Source organism: Meles meles, chromosome 8 (assembly GCF_922984935.1).
Source record: "Meles meles chromosome 8, mMelMel3.1 paternal haplotype, whole genome shotgun sequence".
Classification (NCBI taxonomy): Eukaryota; Metazoa; Chordata; class Mammalia; order Carnivora; family Mustelidae; genus Meles; species Meles meles.
The window spans coordinates 34,248,255-34,267,169 of record NC_060073.1 but is presented as its reverse complement, the minus strand read 5'-3'; the positions used below and the strand labels follow the sequence as shown (position 1 = coordinate 34,267,169).

At 35.5% G+C, this 18,915-nt stretch overlaps 1 non-coding gene across 1 annotated transcript; it reads right to left on the bottom strand.

Annotated features, from left to right (window-relative positions):
• Positions 1-14,801: 14,801 nt before the first annotated feature.
• Positions 14,802-14,911, bottom strand: LOC123950134. Its single transcript, XR_006820138.1, has one exon. It is a non-coding gene; the product is annotated as a U6 spliceosomal RNA (small nuclear RNA).
• Positions 14,912-18,915: the final 4,004 nt, after the last annotated feature.

Here is an 18,915-nt window from a genome sequence, read left to right as displayed (position 1 = left end):
TTTATAAAACATTCTCATCTTTCAGCATTTATTCATTGTGTGATTTTTAAACTACAAATGTTAGAAAGCAATCTCATTTTTCTTGTTTCCATAAATCTTGGATAAGCTCTAACTGAAGACACTACTTAATTTTTTTCTGGCTTTAATGAAAAATAATTGACATAGCCCACTGTATAAGTTTAAGGCATGCAGCATGATAATTTGATTTACATATATTGTGAAATGATTATTGTAATTCGTTCAGCTAACATCCATCATCTCATATACACAAAATAAAAAGAAAAAATTTCTCCTTATGATAAGAAATCTTAGGATTTGCTCTTTTAATAACTTTCTTAGATATCACACACTAGTGTTACATCCCTAGGATTTACTTATCTTAAAATTGGATTTTTGTACTTTTGACAATTATCTCGGATTCTTCCTTCCCCCACCCCACTGTCTCTGGTAACTACATGTCTGATCTCTTTTTCTATGAGTTTATTTTTCTTTTTTTAGATTCTACTTATACGTGAGATCATACAGTATTTGTCTTTCTGTCTTACTTCTTTTCATTTAGTGTCATGCCTTCAAAGTCCATTCATGTTGTTGCAAACATTAGGATTTCCTCATTTTTTTAAAAGATTTTATTTATTTATTTGACGGACAGAGAAGAAAAGTAAGCAGAGAGGCAGGCAGAGAAGAGAGGAAGAAGAAGGCTCCCTGCTGAGCAGAGAGCTTGATTTGGGGGGAAGGGTTCTTGATCCCAGGACCCTGGGATCATGACCTGAGCCAAAGGCAGAGGCTTTAACCCACTGAGCCCACCCAGGCACCCCCCTCAATTTTTGATAGCCGAACAATATTTGTGTGTGTGTGTGTACATAACTTCTTTAATCCATTTATGGACACTTAATTTGTTTCTGTCTTGGCTATTGTAAATAATGAGGTTTTGAACATGTGGATGCAGATAGCCTTTTCAGTTAGTATTTTTGTTTCCTTTGGAAATACTCCCAGAAGTGGAATTGCTGGATCATATGGAAATTTTATTTTTAATTTTTTGAGAATTGTCTACACTGTTTTTTTGTAGTGACTATATCAATACATAAAGCCACCAACAGTGTCCAACTCTTCCCTTTTCTCCACATTCATGCCAGCATTTGTTATCTTTTGTCTTTTTGATGATGGCTGTATCTAACAGATACCACATTGTAGTTCTGATTTGCATTTCCCTAATAACTAGTGTTGCTGAGCATCTTTTCACATTCTTATTGTTCTTTGTGTATCTTTTTTGGAAAAAAATGTCTATTCAGGTCTTTGCCCATTTTTAAATTGAGCTGTTATATCATTGTTGTTGTTACTGAGTTGTATGAGTTCTTTATATATTTTGGATATTAACCCCTTATTAGGTATATGATCTGCAAATTTTTTTTTTCACATTCTGTGAATTGTCTTTTTACTTTGTTGGATTCTTTTGCTGTGTAGATTCTTTTCAGTTTGATGTAGTCTCACGTGTTCATTTTTATTTTACTACTTGTGTTTTAGGTGTCAGGTCCATAAATCATTATCAAGATCCAAGTCAAGTAGCTTTATTCTTGGTGTGTGTGTGTGTGTTTTAGGAATTTTGTAATTTCAGGTCTTATGTTTACATCTTTAATTCACTTCAATTAATTTTTGTGAGTGATGTAAGATAGGGGTCCAGTTCCATTCTTTTATATGTGAATATCCAATAATCCCAGAACAATTTATTGAAGAGACTGCCTATTCTCCATTGAATATTCCTAGCTTTCTTGTCAGATATTAATTGAATGTATATGCTTGGGATTATTTCTGGGCTCTTGATTCTGATCCACTGGTTTACTGTCTGGTTTTATGCCAGAGCCATAGTGTTTGGATTACTATAGAGATCAGAGCGTGTGATGCCTCTAGTTTTGTCCTTTCTCAAGATTGCTTTAGTTATTCCAGGTCTTCTGTGGTTCCATACAAATATTAAGATTCTTTTTCCTATTTATGTGAAAGATTTTTTTTGTTTTTTTTTTTATATTTTATTTATTTAACAGAGAGAAATCACAACTAAGCAAAGAGGCAGGCAGAGAGAGAGGAGGAAGCAGGCTCCCCGCAGAGCAGAGAGCCCGATGTGGGGCTCGATCCCAGGACACTGGGATCATGACTTGAGCCGAAGGCAGAGGCTTTAACCCACTGAGCCACCCAGGCACCCCTATGTGAAAGATGTTTTGATTGAGATTGCATTGAATTTGTAGATTGCTTTGGGTAGTATAAATATTTTAACAATATTCATACTTCTGATCCACAAACATAAGATATTTTTATACTTGTGTGTGTGTCTTCAATTTCTCTTATCAGAGTCCTGAAGTTTTCAGAATAGAGATCTTTCACCTTAAATTTATTAAGTATTTTATTGTTTTCTTTAAAAGATTTTATTTATTTACTTGAGAGAGAGAGAGAGAGAAAGAGAGCGCGTGCACAAACAGGGGATAAGCAGACTCCTCACCAAGCAGGATGCCCAAGCAGGATGGAGAAGCTCCATCCCCAGACCCTGGGATCAGGACCTGAGCTGAAGGCAGATGCTTATTGTTTCTGATGCTGTTGTAAATGGGGCAATTTCTTTATTCCATATACAGAAAATTCATTCTTAATATATAGAAATGCTACTGATCTCTCTTAATGTATTCTGCAACTTCAGTGAATCCATTGATTAGATGATTAGATGTAAGAGTTTTTAGATTGAACGCTACTCCTTCTCATCATTTAAAAATGGAGATGATGATATTATCTTTCTCATATTATTTTGAGAGGCTTAATAAAATAGTACTTTCAAAGGCCTTAACATAGTGCCTACATATGTATTGACTCAGTAAATGTTTTTACAAAACTCTAATTCCCCTAATATTTAATATTTTTTTCTATGACCTGACTTGTCACAAAAAAGGAACCCTGCTATAGCAGGACTTTTCATAATACATATAGCTTGCTCTATATGCCTAACAATTTCCCTATAATCATTTGAAAGAATAAAGACCACCTTTATTTTGATTAGCTGGAGAAAGATGTTGGAAATTCTGAACTCTATTTTATAAGGGTACCTGGAAGTTGGAGTCTTAGATCTCTACTTTGAAGAGGAGTCAGGCACACTAAATAGGATAATGCACACAACTGATCTTTAAAAGGTGGTTAAGGGGGTGCCTGGGTGGCTCAGTGAGTTAAAGCCTCTGCCTTCGGCTCAGGTCATGATCCCAGGGTCCTAGGATCGAGCCCCACATCGGGCTCTCTGCTCCGCAGGGAGCCTGCTTCCTTCTCTCTCTCTGCCTGCCTCTCTGCCTACTTGTGATCTCTGTCTGTCAAATAAATAAATAAAATCTTTCAAAAAAAAGTGGTTAAAATATATGGCATATAAAGAGGGTAATCATTATTCTTAGGAAAAGGATGGTAACTTTGTAGATAACATGGGAACAGTACATGCAACAGAGAGGCTTTCTGAAGTTGATAAAGGGACAGATTCCACAAACTTCCATGCAATTCCTCTGATTAAAAAATCTTGAACAGTCACTTGCTTCTATAACAATAAAATTATCACAAAGCAATCTAACAACATAAGACAAAGTGCTCTGGCTGTTAACGCCTTCGGGTGACATCTCCTGAAAAAGTATCTCCCCTACAGAGATTACAGAATGGTATTATTCTTGCTTCACTATTTTCATATGCAGCAAGAAGAAACTACAGGCTAATGAATCAACACGTCACTTATCCAGCCTCCTCCTTTCAGCAGCATTGCTTTAAATAATCTCTTCTTTGAATTATTCAATAATTTCACCAGAAGCACAGCAAGGATTATTAGTCAATCTTTCCTACACCAGACATGGTTGGAAGGCTTAATAGTTTGAAACTTAAAATTATTTCTTAGTTATGTAAATGCTTGTGATCTATCATTTGTTCATGAAATGTTTCATGAAATAGTGAGGCTAAAATAAAACTTTCACTTTGAAACAAGAAACCATTTACTACAAGAAGAAAGTATTCATAGGTTTATCAAGTAGATAAAGCAGACATGGGGCTGTTAGTCAAATACACACATATTAAAATCTACAAAGAATGGAATTCTTAGGAAGAAGTGGATTCCAATGCAAGCTGCCTCCATATAAATTAGCCCATCATTCAACTAAAAGCAATCTGTTGGAAAGTTGTGTGTGTGTGTGTGTGTGTGTGTTTCCCCCAATACATTATTCCAAATTGAAACCCCAGAAATTTCTTTCTAACAACATCCTTGTGTAGAACAGCTGTCCCATGCTGGACATGCCTTGGTTGCTGCCATCTTGGGCAGAATCAGTTTGATCTAGTTTGATCTAGGCTCATGTTGCAAGTCATTCTAATTGCCAATAGCTTCTATTGCTCACATTATCAGAATGGATGAGAGCATGTGTTAGTAGTATACCTCTTCAAAGATCAGAACCTTTATGCTTATCTGCTTTGCCCTTGTTTGACTGGAACAATCTGGACAAAATATCTTTATTCTAATGGAATAATGTATGATCAATCCATGCAGCTCTAATATGTCATGTCCTGACATTGTAGGGAAGCAGATTCGGGTGCTTCTGTTTTGAGATCAAACCAGGAGAGAGAAGCAGGCACAACATAAACAGTTTTTGGTAACCAAAGAGGCTTAGGCTGAAAAATTAATTAAAAGTCACGCATTTAACTGCATATGTTTTCTTGTGGGGAGTTCTTCTAACAAAATATTTACTTAGCATCCCAAAAAGAAACAATACCAGACATCTGTGAGATAACCTCAAAAGCTGTTGAAGCATTATACATTGATTTCAGGAGCTCAGTTAGATTTTCTGAGCATGACTATGTGCAGTAATAGAGTTGGGCATAGTTTAACTCCTCTTATATAGCTAATAGTCTATGGATGTTCAACCTTACTCATAATTAAATAGAAATGAAAGATGGGGAGTAAGAAATGAGGTATAGGAAACAAAATGAAAACGAATACTTTCCATGCCTCCATTGCAGGCTTCCAAACCTGAACTAGGATAAACCATGGGGATAAAGGGGAAGCTTTACATTTAGATTTAGATTTAAATTTAGATTAGACACTTCAATATGTAAGAGTCACTGGTCACTGGAAAGGCTTTTGGATCTGCCCAATTTTTTTTCTGGATATAGAGGAGAGGAAGTCCATTAAGTAAGTTTGACAGTGAAAGAAAGAGAGGGGGTTGGAGGAGGAGAGAGAGAAAACCTCAATGCTAAGCCATCTGTTAGATTTAGTCCATTCAATAAACCCGTTACACATAGAGCAGCTACTGACTATTACAATGTAAGGGTAGATGAATCAATGCATGCATAAACAGATAAATAAATGAGCACCTTAAAATACGGGAGTCATTTTTTGAAAGTTGGGTCTGGGTTAGCACGGTCATAGGAATAAAACAGTATGATGTTAGGGGCTGCTAGAATTAGAACTGAATCTGCCATGCCTCTTTTTCTCTTCTGGTTTTTCTCCCTGTGTAGTGGTTTTATTCAGTCAGAGGCCATATTCTTACAATTCCAACTCCAGAGAGGAAAAGAAACTTAGAAAAAAAAATCCCAGAGGAAGGCTCCATTGACTTGGTTTTTGTCATGTGCTCATAACCAGACAAATCACTAAGGTGGAGGAGGAGGAGGAGTGATACGTGGTGACTGGTAAGCCCACCAGGAAACACATGGGAGCAAAGGGGAAGAAGTTGCTCCCCAACAAAAATGGGGCACGGTGGAAATATTCTAGAAAGACAAAAATATTATGGGTCTATTCCCTATGCCCTCCAATTTTGTTCCTAAAAAATAAATGGCTACAGTGCACCTTTCACTGGTAAGAGGGATGACAGACATATGAGCACTGAGAGCCAACAGTTTTTTTTTCAGTCATTGTGCATACTTACGGACAACCGCAGTTAACAATGTCTGGGGGGGATAAAAAAAAAGTAATAAATATTCTGAAAAAGCTAGGAAAGTAATACTTTCTAATACTTTAGGTAAAGAAATGCTGCTCATTATTCAGAAACTCTGCTTCCTGATATGAATGGCAAGGTCTTCAGGCAATTCTCAGAAGAGGTTTGTTTATAAGAGTATCGCTATTAACTGTAATTTTTTTCCTACCTGCATATATTCCATATAAAACAAGAGCTAAATTACATTAACTGCATTTCAGAACACAGAAGTGATCAAACATTTTATGACGTATTTGTTTTTAGTTGGCTTATCTGGATTTGTAGGGCTAGACTTTTATAGCCAGTTTTGACAAGAATATAATTTTCCAACAACTTAAATAAATTTCCACTATGTAAATACTGATATCTTGGGTATGTCTTTATGATCCAAAACTCATCTTATCATAAAAGTACAAGTAGTATTAGAACAATTTTACCTTTTTTGTTATTGTCAGATGAGCTTATCTTTTTAGTCTGTATTTATTTTTTATTTTAGGGAGGGAGAGAGAGAGAGAGAGAGAGCGAGCACACATGAGCCGGGGATGAGAGAGGCAGACAGAGAGAGTAAGACCACAGTCAGTATGGAGCAGATGTAGGGCTGCATTTCACAACCCATGAGATCAGGACCTGAACCAAAATCAAGAGTTGGGCGCTGAACTGACAAGCCACCCAGGTACCCCCACATGAGCTTATTTTTATAATACATTTGGTAAAATTCATTTCCAAACATTTAAAGAACCCAAAAAACTACAAAAGAAAGTTACCTATATTGTTTTTGTTTTTGTTTTGTTTTAAAATTTTATTTATTTGTCTCAGAGAGAGAGAGAGTACAAGCAGGGCGAGTGGCGGGCAGAGGGAGAAGCAGGCCTCCCTGCTGAGCAAGGAGCCTGATGTGGGACTGGATGCCAGGACCATGGGATCATGACCTGCCACTGAGCCACCCAGGCATCCCTACCTGTAGTTTTTTAATGGTAATATTTTTCCTATAAATTATTTTCTATATATTAACTGTATAACCAATTACCTTACACTTCCTTAGCTTTTAAAGATCATTTTTAGTTAATTCCATCAGCTTTTCCAAGAATTTTATTGGATTTTTATTTCTAACTTTTTAATAGAACTCTATATTTAGTAATATTTGGTGGCTGTTTAATGCTGCGTTTGAAGCTGCATGTTTTCATCTGAATATTCTTCCATGGGTACTTCAATTCTCTGGACATTTATAGGATTCTTTTTATTTTAAAGTTTCTTTTTACTTGAAGTTCAAGAACCTCGGGATGTTTTTTTACTCATTCTCTACTTTCTACTATTTTATGCTTTTCTAAATAATATGGAGTCCTTTTTGTTTTCTAGGTTTTTGTTCTTTTTTAATTTGGAAAATCTTTGGTTAAATTTGGATATTTTCTGTATTTTTTTAAAGATTTTATTTATTTATTTGACAGACAGAGATCACAAGTAGGCAGAGAGGCAGGCAGAGAGAGAGGGGGAAGCAGGCTCCCTGCTGAGCAGAGAGCCCAATGTAGGGTTTAATCCCAGGACCCTGGGATCATGACCTGAGCCGAAGGCAGAGGCTTTAACCTACTGAGCCACCCAGGTGTCCCCATTTTCTGTATTTTATTTGTTCATTTCTCTTTACATTTTAGCCCTCTATTGTCTGTCCTGTTCTTTGCTTTTTTTTTAAAAAACTATTTGTATCTAGCCTGCTCAAAATAAAATTCCATTTTCTTTACTGTTTCTATATGATGCTCTTTCTAATTTAACTTGAAATACTATAGTGTCATTAATTTTCTTTTAAATTTCTTTTTTAAAAAGATTTTATGTAGTCATTAGAGAGGGAGAGAGACAGAAAGAGCACAAGTGGGGAAACAGGCAGCAGGAGAGGGAGAAGCAGACTCCGCGCTGAGCTGGGTACCTGACATGGGGCTCCATCCCAGCACCTGGAGATCATGACCTGAGCCGAAGGCAGATGTCTAGCCATATGAGCCTCCAAATTTCTTATCTGGAATAATTCCCTACTAATTTTGTTCCATTTTATCCTTATCTCCTATCTTTTACATGTTTTAGTTTTGTTCTCTTTTCTTAATGGGTTTAATTCCACACTTTTGCTTCACAAATGAAGAATTTAGGACCACAGAAATTGAATGATTTTCTAAAAGTCACAAGGAGATGGATTACTCTACACATCTCTCCATGTTGTCTCTCCCTCTCTACAACTGCCATTTCAATAACAATGTCTTGGTCAGACTATAGGCTATAAAATTTGCAAATTCAAAAGGAAAAACACACTTTAAACAGTGAATTGTTTATCTAGTGGCTCCATAGATAAATATGGTCATGTTAAGAGCTAGTATAAAGTGAAATAAACCAGACTCAGAAGGACAAATACTGTATGACCTCACTTATATGTGGAATCTAAAAGGTCAAACTGAAAGAAACAGAGTAGAATGATGGTTGCCAGGTTCCAGATGGTGTGGGTGGGAGAAATGGGGATTGTTGGTCAAAGGGTTACAAAAGATCAGTTCTAAGAGGAATACATTCTGAAGTTCTATTGTATGACATAGTGACTACAGTTAATAATACACTATCGTATACTTAAAATTTGCTAGGAGAATAGATCATAAGTGTTCATACCACACACAAGAAAAGGTAAATGTGAGGCGATGGGTGAGTTAATTAATTTGATTATAGTAAGCATTACATTAAATCATCATGTTGTACACCTATAAAAAAAAAAGTGTTAGCACAGTGGTAAAGACAGACATTGGAGCCATAGTCCCTGGGTTGGAATCCCAATTCCTCCTTTTCTAGTGCTGTGCCCCTGGAAAAGCTACCGAACTGCCCTAAGCCCAGGTGTCTTCATCTGTAAAAAGGAATGACAATACCAGTATTTACCTGGTACAAAGGGTTGTTGTAAGGATTAATTGAGTTAATACATATAAAACCCTTAGAAGTGCCTGGCAAATATTCCACAGGTATTATTGTAGCATTGTTCTTAATAGTATTGAACCATGGATCTTTGGGCCATGGGGCTGAATCATCATGATGTGATGAGTGATGAGGGTAGAGACTGGCATCCAGAACGCTGCATAAAGACATCTGAGAGAAAAAAAGGAAGAAAGTAATATGCTGCCTTGCTCAGGTCCCTGACTCCTCAGCTTGGTGTGAAAATGAGGTTACACTCTTTGTTTCTGTCAGTTACATGCCTGTTATGTAAGTATTTAATTAAAAGACATATATAACATATGAAATATAATTAGGCACACTGTAACTGCATTGGAGCAAGATGGGCCACTTAAAAAAATCAGGATGCCTGAGTGGTTCATTTGGTTAAGCCTCTGACTCAATTTTGGCTTGGGTCATGGTCTTATGGGTTCTGAGATCAAGCCCTGCATGGGGGTCCATGCTCAGTACAGAGTCTGCTTGAGAGTCTTTCCTCCCCCTCTTTTCCTCCCCTTGCTCATGCTCCATGCTCTCTCTTCCTCTCTCAAATTAATAAGTACAATCTTAAAAACAACAACAACAACAGATTACTGAAGGGAAAAACTATTTACACAAGTATGGTCAGGGTAAAGGAAATCAAACTAGGGATGATAGTAATGTATCCTCAGGTGAATGACATCTGGAAATAACCACTATTCCTAAATGCAAAGAGAAAGAATGGTTCCCAGAATGAGGTGAGACCTGTTGTTTTAAGGAAGTGTTGCTCCACTGAAGCTACATCCCTCATAAAGAAAGACAGCTAACACCAGCCTGTACCAGGGCAAGAAAGGAACCAAGAGAATAAACACCCCAACTTTTCTATTTTCCCATTGTCCAATCTCTTGCTTGTACCACTCATTGACTAAATTCAGTGACAAACCAAAGGACAAGGATCTCAGCCTCTAAGGTGTATCCTGGAGGTGGTGTCAGCTGTTTAGATGTATGTTAATGACTGTATTAGTTTTCATCTTTTGTCTGACATTCAAGACCTCAACCAATTAACTCCAAATTACTGTAGGGCTCTGGGGTGGATGGCATGATTTGGCTCACTCAGCCTCTACTCCATCTGCCTTTTAGGATGCTTTCCTCTATTGTGGAGGCTGAAAGGCTATGAACCAAGTTTCTAGACTCATTGCAACTACTGTTCTGGATACAAAACAGGGTTTGCAGATGAGATGCATATATGTGAAATTCAGAATGCAGATGTAATGCAAAGGTTATCTTGCTGCTGCTGGTTTTGCACGTGATGAAGGTGATGGGAACTAAATGCTGAGAGGTAATTACAGAGCACACACTCCACCAAGAAATGTCTATTCACCAAATGTGGAGGGGTTAAACGGCAGTTGTGGGGTGGTAGAGTCAGTGGCGGCAGCATTTTTAGATCTCAGCCTCCTATGTGGTACGCTCTTGAACTTTATCCTATTCAAGATTCCTGCGATTTCACAGTGCTTTCAATAACTTTGTAAGCCCATGTTTATTTATCTACATTAAATCCTTTGCTACTTGAAAGATCTGGAGTGAGCTTTGTTTCCTGCACTGGACTATGCCTGATACAAACCCCACTGTTCTACTCTTCAGCACAAACCATGCACTTCAGTGTTTCGGGTTGCTGTTGGGCATCAAATAAAACTCAAGATTCCCTGATTCTAAGGTCTTTGCTTGAACCAACCTTCCATTCTGAAAATCTCACCTTTACGTAATGCACTCTTGCTCATTATTCTGCTCCAAGTTTAGTGCCAGTGAAAACTCCCTCATGAGACCCTTTTCCTACCCTACCCTCCCCTTCTCCTTTTCCTCCTATTGTTCTCTCTCTCTCTCCCTCTTGCTTTCTGTGCTTGGCTTACTACATACCTGTAATGTCTATCACAATAAACTCTTCTTCCTTATTAATCACATAATATTTACCTCCTTTTCATATATTTATGTCCAATTCCCCTTAAAGTATTCTTTTTTTTTTTTTAATGTTTTATTTATTTGACAGAGAGAAATCACAACTAGGCAGAGAAGCAGGCAGAGAGAGAGGAGGAAGCAGGCTCCCTTCGGAGCAGAGAGCCCGATGCGGGGCTCGATCCCAGGACCCTGGGATCATGACCTGAGCCGAAGGCAGAGGCTTTAACCCACTGAGCCACCCAGGCGCCCCTCCAATTCCCCTTAATGCATTAGGGCATACCTCGAGCTTCATCACATACTTACTCGATTTTGATGCATGTGTGACAAATTCACCAAGTACTATTCCAATGTCTTGGGTATAGCAATAGGTTGATAAATATTTTCAGGTTAATTATGGGTGAAAGAAATTTTGCATTCCACATGCAATCCTAATTTTCATAGGCTCACAAACAGAAGCCTATGACTTTCAAAACTGACACCCTAAAATTGTGATATGTAATTGATATTAACATTCAAGCCAAAACAAAATGTTGCCGAAATTGTCAATGACTTCTAGTTGAAGATGAATGTGTGTTTCTTGATGATGAGGGGAAAAAAAAAAAAGCAACACCTAAGATTATTCAATCAACTTGTGCATTGTTTTAAATCTGGCTCAAAAACTAGAAATGTACATCTGCTATTACTGAATTCCCAGAGAAGCATTTGTTGATTCCTAGAAAAAGTTGTTCCTTTTTATGCCTTTATGTCATCTAAATATACACACGAACGTATATTTCCCTCTATGTTTGAATGTATATATTCAAACAAAAAAGTTTTTGGCTTTTCAAAAGCATACTACAGAAGTGAATAAATATTAACATGGATGGTTTCAGAGAGTAAACTATGCCAAGAAATAGAAATGGATGAGAAAATGCATTGCAAATTAAAAATTGCCATATAAATACAAAATACTTTAAGATGCCATTCTTAGCAAGGAAATCTAGGCTTGAAACCAAGCCTTAGTACCATACTTACCTATTTAAACTTGGGCAGATTGCTTACTGTCATTGAGTTTCATTTCAGTTTTGCACATCAAATGAGAAAACTGAATTTTATTTCCTTGGTTCTCTTGAATTAAAGCACAAAAACAACCCCCAGAGAATGCTCCTGAGTACAGACTAGATTTATAGCAGATGTTCATCACATCTTGAAAACACTCATGCCACAACTGAGGAACATGGCATGACAGCCAAATAGGACGCTTTTGGCTTCTATCAAACATCTCGTGGGTCTGTGGTAAAATTAAAAGAAGGCAAGAAGGAAGGTGCAATGCAGTACTTCTAGAAGACACTGGTCTTCTGTCATCCTGTCATAAGATGCCAAAACAGCTGCATGATTAAGAGGCATCCAATTCCCTTGGTCATACAGCTGTTTGGCATAGAACAGTACAGGATCCAGATGTTCAACCACAGTTAGTACTTAGCATCAGAAGTTAAAGCACTATATAGAACAAGTTTAACACATTGTTTTTCCTAGCTGGTGATAGCTTTCATTTTTTTTTTTTTAATAATTCTCAGGACTGAATGTCTTCATGTTTTCAATCTGCAACGGATCATTGGATTTTCCATCCAGTCATAACAAATGTTACATTATAGGTTTGTAATCACAGTATTCATTTTAAGAAGAGTCATGGTTTAATGGAAAGAAACAAAGTTTGGATGTTTTTGGATTTAAAAATTTGTTTTCAATAACAATTGTAATATAACATTTTGAAGGAAATTAAATTAGAATAAAGTTGAAGTAAACAGTGTTTACACATGAGAACAGAGATTATCTATGAATTGGTTAATCAGGTTTAACCTGGTTATATGGCTTAACCAGGAATTCACTAGGTATTATCCAAAAAGTGGTTTTAGGCCAGTGCCCTCTAGGTAATAAATTGCAATCTACAATTTATTTATTACCCGTAGTGAATACATTCCCTAAAAATCCTGCTTCATTACCATTACATTATTCACACTGATGATTTTCATCTGATACTAAGAACGTTGCAATTTTTTTAATCAAATCTTTAGCTACTGATTTATCTTAGGAAAGATACATAGATTATGCACAAATGATTTGCATCTTCAACAACATATTAAATTGCCTTAACATACTCCCCTTCCTCTTCCTTTTTCTATCTTTTTTTTGGTGGAAGTCTGAACAATCAGATGATAGCCTGCTGATAAACTAATGGCTGCAGCTGGTTTTATAGCCCAAATCTTCCCGTGTACAAAGAGATGAAATATAGATCTCTGATAATGTAATTAAAGCTGCCACTGTAGTATGTTGGAAATATTATTCAACTGAGATTAGGAAACTGGGATTGCAGTTCTGTTTTATTATTAACAATACATACAGATGTTTGATTTATCCTGTTGCATTTTAATTTCCTTATTTGTCAATAAGGGGTTGAAAGAGGTGGTCTCTAATGTGCCTTCTGCTACAAGTCTCCTGTTACAAGTCATGTCTGCCCTAACATAAACAGGAAGTGCCTATGTTTTCTTTGTTAGTTAATATTTCAAGCATACATTATCCTTCTTACACCCACATATATACTGTTTTCTTCATTAGATATGAAGCTATTGTATAAACTATTCAAAAGTTTTAAGAGATGATAACTAATGATAAGCATCCCCAAAACAGTAACTCTCTAAAAATTAAGACTATGGATTCAGAACACAAAGACTAACATATTAAAACTCTACAAATATGGAAAATCCAAATCAGCTGAATATTAATTGTAGATTTAGCATTTTAGTGATGTTTTATTTATTTTTAAAATATTTTATTTATTTATTTGGCAGAGAGAGACACAGTGAGAGAGGGAACACAAGCAGGGAGAGTGGGAGAGGGAGAGGGAGGCTTCCTGATGAGCAGGGAGCCAGATGCAGGGCTCAATCCCAGGACCCTGGGATCATGATCTGAGCCGAAGGCAGATGCTTAACAACTGAGCCACCCAGGAGCCCCTTTAGTTATGTTTTAAAGAAGCTGATAAATATCACTCTATATGAGGCTACTTATACATAAACAACTTTTTGAAAATTATCGAACTTAAATTATTTTTAAATAAGTTATGAAGTACTTTAAATTATAAAGTATGCATCTGCTTTTTTAAGTTTAGAAAAGAGTTCATTAAACAAATCCAAAAAGCACCAGTTTTTAAATAACTTTTCAATTTTCATTTGTTAAGGAAGAGGAAAATACATGCAGGCAAAGGATGTCTAAAATAAAGATAAAGAGACAAGGGAAGAATCAAATGAGGAAAATCAGTTAATTCTGATGTGGCTTTGCATAAGGGAAATTGATATTTTCAAACACTCAAATATTAATTCACTGGGATAGTGAGTTTTAGAGCATCATTGAATGTCATTGCCCTTTGAAATGTCAATTTACCAATATTCACAGTTCATTAGTTGAATTAATCCTTAACCTTTTGAGGCCGTCTCTTTAGAAGGCAAAATTCAACAAAGAAAAATTTTCTTCTGGAGAGAGAGAAGCCATAAAACTTCAACTACTATGAACCAAAAGATATAAGAACGTATGAGATTACAGATACATACACACACACACACACACACGTCTATGGACAAAGTGGACCATCTGAAAAGATAAATGAAAATATTTATAGAAGTTATCTTTGGATAGGAGATTATGGATACCTTTCACAAGATACTTATCTTTATTTTAAAGCTTTCTAAAAATATGAATTATTCTTGAAAAATAATTTATTAACCTATTAACTAACATATAATATACATAGAAGCCATTCAAGAATTCCATCTGCTTCTTCAGCAAATGGACCCTACCATATGAACAAGTAAATATAAAATGTTGCTGCATGTTAGAATCACCTAAGGAGCTTTAAAACAATCCCATTATCCAGGCTGCTTTTCTAATAAAATTAGAAACTCTGAGAATCAGACCTAGACATCAGTATTTTTGTTTGTTTTCTTTTTTTAACACTTCATGAATTTGCATGCCATCCTTGCACAAGGGCCATGCTAATCTTCTCTGTATCATTCCAATTTTAGTGTATGTGCTGTTGCTGCAGTAAGTACGAGACATCAGTATTTTTAACACAACCCCCACCGAAGTGATTCCATTGTTCAGCCAAATCTGAGAATCAGGGATATAGAACATATGTATGTGTTATATATAAATTCAAGGACTTTAAATTCTGGAAAAATGACATAAAGATGCAATGTTCATTAACAGGTGTTCAGTGATGGCATTCTTAAACTTCTTCTGTGATCTTGCTTTGGCAGACTTCTCAATAGCCTGTCCGTCCTTGATTCATACCCATTTCCACACTGGTTCACAATGACTTCTGTCGATTCTGTGAACTACCTGATATTCTTCCTATAAATTTCTTTGTGACCTAAGATACTCAGTTGTTTGAAGCCTATGCCCCTAAATGGTATATCCTTAAAGCATTATTAATGTAGTAAATAATGTAAATAATTTTAAGTAGGTAAAAAAAAGAAAATAAACCTCTATAGGTAAAATTAAGTTGTATATTTTTTTTAAATTTGGACCAATACTATCCATAATTAGTAAAATATATACTAATTATCATGTATATGACAGTATGTTTTGAGAATTTTCTCACTGGTGTTCCTACCAATATCATTAGGTAATTACTATAACTATACTCACGTCGCAAATGAACAAGTTACTATTTAATCAGGTTAAGGGTTGGAGGCCAAGTGGTTTAATTCAGTCTATTCTCTTAACCATAATTCTATATTTGTTTATGGATTTGGGTTATTTTGGTGGTGAAAAGAATGCAGGGGTAAGAAAGAGGCAACTTGAAAGGGATTACAAAGAGAGTGTCTTAGGTTACATAAGCTTTTATAAATGCATATTCCTTTGACATGGTTTTGGTATATTATCTCAATCATGTTGTCATGTTTAATTTTTAATTAAACACCCTAAGTTTCATTAAGTTGAATCTCTTATCCATGACTAATAGAATAAGAAGAAACCTAAACCTCTATATATGTACTAAAAAATTATCATCTGTTTCTGTCTGATTAATAAGTTATTCATCCCATCATACCATCATGGAATGAAATTCATGTCATATCAATGGTGGGATGATACAAATATCTTAAAATTAGGATCTGCTATCGATGCATCTTTGTATCTCTCATGACACTTAAATATTGGAGAATTTTTTTCAGTTAAAAAAATTACTGACATTACTAAGTCAGTAGACTCAAAGTTTTTCTATGTATTTATTATTTCAAGATATATTTAAAAGAAACCAGTTATATTTAGAAGATGGAGACACAAAACCAAAGAGAATGAGACTTTCCCTTAAAGAATATTCTCCAAAATGAGTTTTGGATCCAAATATTGAAAAAAAGTAGAAACAGTATTTTCCTAGTTCAGGTAATTAATAAGTGAGATAATAAGTAACACTCATCTTACTTCTATTGGTCAACCAAGAAAACTAACAAATTTCCATCTCCATTCCTGACCTTTCCCACATATCTCAGAAACTTTTATCCAACTACTAAACTGGCATGTACATATGGATGTTTAAATATAACAACAAAACCAAACTACTAGTTTCTGAACTTAAACCTGCTCTACTCATACTTCCCTAGCTCAGTAAATGGCAACTTCATTCTACAGGCATAGCCAAAGTAGCTTGGAATTATCCTCACCGCCCCCCCACCTTTTTCTTTTATTTTCTTGTACACCTCAAACCAGTCTGTCACCAAAACCTGTCAGCTTAATCTTCCAAATTTATGTAAATCTGACCCCTCTGGTCACTACCCTCCTTGCTACTACCTCAGCAGTATATGACAAGCCCAGAGCTAACATCAGCTAACAGGCTGAAATCTTTTATTTTAAGATCTGGTGCAAACCAAGAGTGCCCCCTGTCACCACTCCTATTCAACATAGTACTAGAAGTCCCACCTAAACCAATCAGGCAACTTAAAGAAATAAAAGGCATCCAAATTAAGAGAAGAAACAAAAGTGTCTGTGTTTCTAGATGACATGATTTTATATAGAAAAAAATCCTACAGGCTCAACCAAAGAACTGTTAAAATTAACAAAAAAAAAAATTCAGTAAAGCTGCAGGATATAATATTAACATACAGAAATCAGCTTCCAAACACTAACAATGAAATATCTGAAAAGAAATAAATAGTCTCATTCAGAATAGCATCAGAACTATAAAATACTTAGGAATGAATTTAACCAAGGAATGAATTTAACTAAGGAATTTAACCAAAACATCTCTACACTAAAAACTTGAACTCTGATGAGGGAAACTGAAGAAAATGCAGACAGATGTAAAGATATTCTTTGTTTATGGGTCAGAAGACTGAATATTGTTAAAATGTCAATAATACTCAAAGCCATCTGTAGATTCAGTGCAATCCCTATCAAAATTCCAATAGATTTCAAACTACACTACACAGCCATAACAATCACAATATGATACTGGCAGAAAAATTAGACACGTAGAAAAGAACAGAATAAAGAGTCCAGAAATAAAACCCTGCATATGTGGTCACCTAATATTTGATAAGAGAACCAAGAATACTCAATGGGAAAGGGAAAGTCTCTTCAACAAATTTTGGGGAAACTAGATAAATAAACACGTGTAGAAAAATGAAATTGGACCTCTGTTTTACACAGTTCACAACAATTAATTTGAAATGGATCAAAGATTTAAATGTAAGATCTGAAAATGTAAACCTGAGTAGAAAACAGGGGGAAAAGCTCCTTGTCGCAGGTATTGCTAATGACGTTTTTGGATAGGACACCGAAAGCACAAGGAACAAAGCAGAAATAAGTGAATGGAGCTACATAGAACTAAAAAGATTCTTTTCAGCAAAGGAACGCATCAACAAAATGAAAAGCCAACCTACAGAATGGGACAAACCATCTGCAAACCATATATTTGATAAGGGGTTAATATTCAAAATATATAAAGAACTCATAGGAAAAAAACAAGCAGTGTGATTAAAAGTGAGCAGAGAAACTGAGTAATAGGCATACAAATGACTAAGAGGTGTATGAAAAGATGCTCAGCATCATTAATCCTCAGCAAAATGCCAAACATATGAGATGCCACCTCGTATCTGTTAGAATGGCTTTCACCAAAAAGCAAACAAATAACAAGTATTGGTAAGGATCTGGGGAAAAAAGGAACCCTTGTGCACTATTGCAAATGTAAATTAGCATAGCCACTCTTAGAAACAGTATGGCGTTAACTCAAAAAATTAAAAAGCAAACTACATCATGGTCCAGAAATCCCACTGAACCTACAGATAGCCTTGGGTATTATTGGCATTTTAACAATATTCAGTCTTCTGATCCATAAACAAAGAATGTCTTTACATTTGTTTGCATTTTCTTCAGTTTCCCTCATCAGAGTTCAAGTAGAGATGTTTTGGTTAAATTCCTTGGTTAAGTTAATTCCTTGGTTAAACTCATTGCTTGGTTATTTGTTATTTTTATAATAGAGAAGTTTGGTTGTCACCTCTTAAAAGAAGTGACCAAATTTAGCATCAAGTGAAATTACTTGACAATATGTTCCACCTGATGTAATATAAGTGGGGGTGGGAGGTTGGGGGAAACCAGGTGGTGGGTAATAGGGAGGGCACATATTGCATGGAGCACTGGGTGTTGTGCAAAAACAATGAATACTGTTACGCTGAAAAAAAAATAAATAAATTTATTAAAAAAAAAACTCTTGAGAAATATTCTCCACAGAAGAAATATTTAACATAAAGCTAATCAAACTATTTAACTTTTAAAAAGAAATTCCACAATATACACAGAGAAATATCTAAAATGATCCTGTTTGGGGATTAAAAAAAAAAAAACAGGTATCTAAAAGAAAATTCACCTGCTATCTTGAAAAGTCATTGCTGTTTAAAAATGGGGGAGGAAAATTGCTCTAGATTAAAAGAAATGTGAATATTAAATCAAATGCAAAGTGAAAACTTAACTGTTATCTTGAAAAGGACTTGATAATAAATAATGGTTAAATTATTTTAAATTTCTTTTTTTTTTTAATATTTTATTTATTTGACAG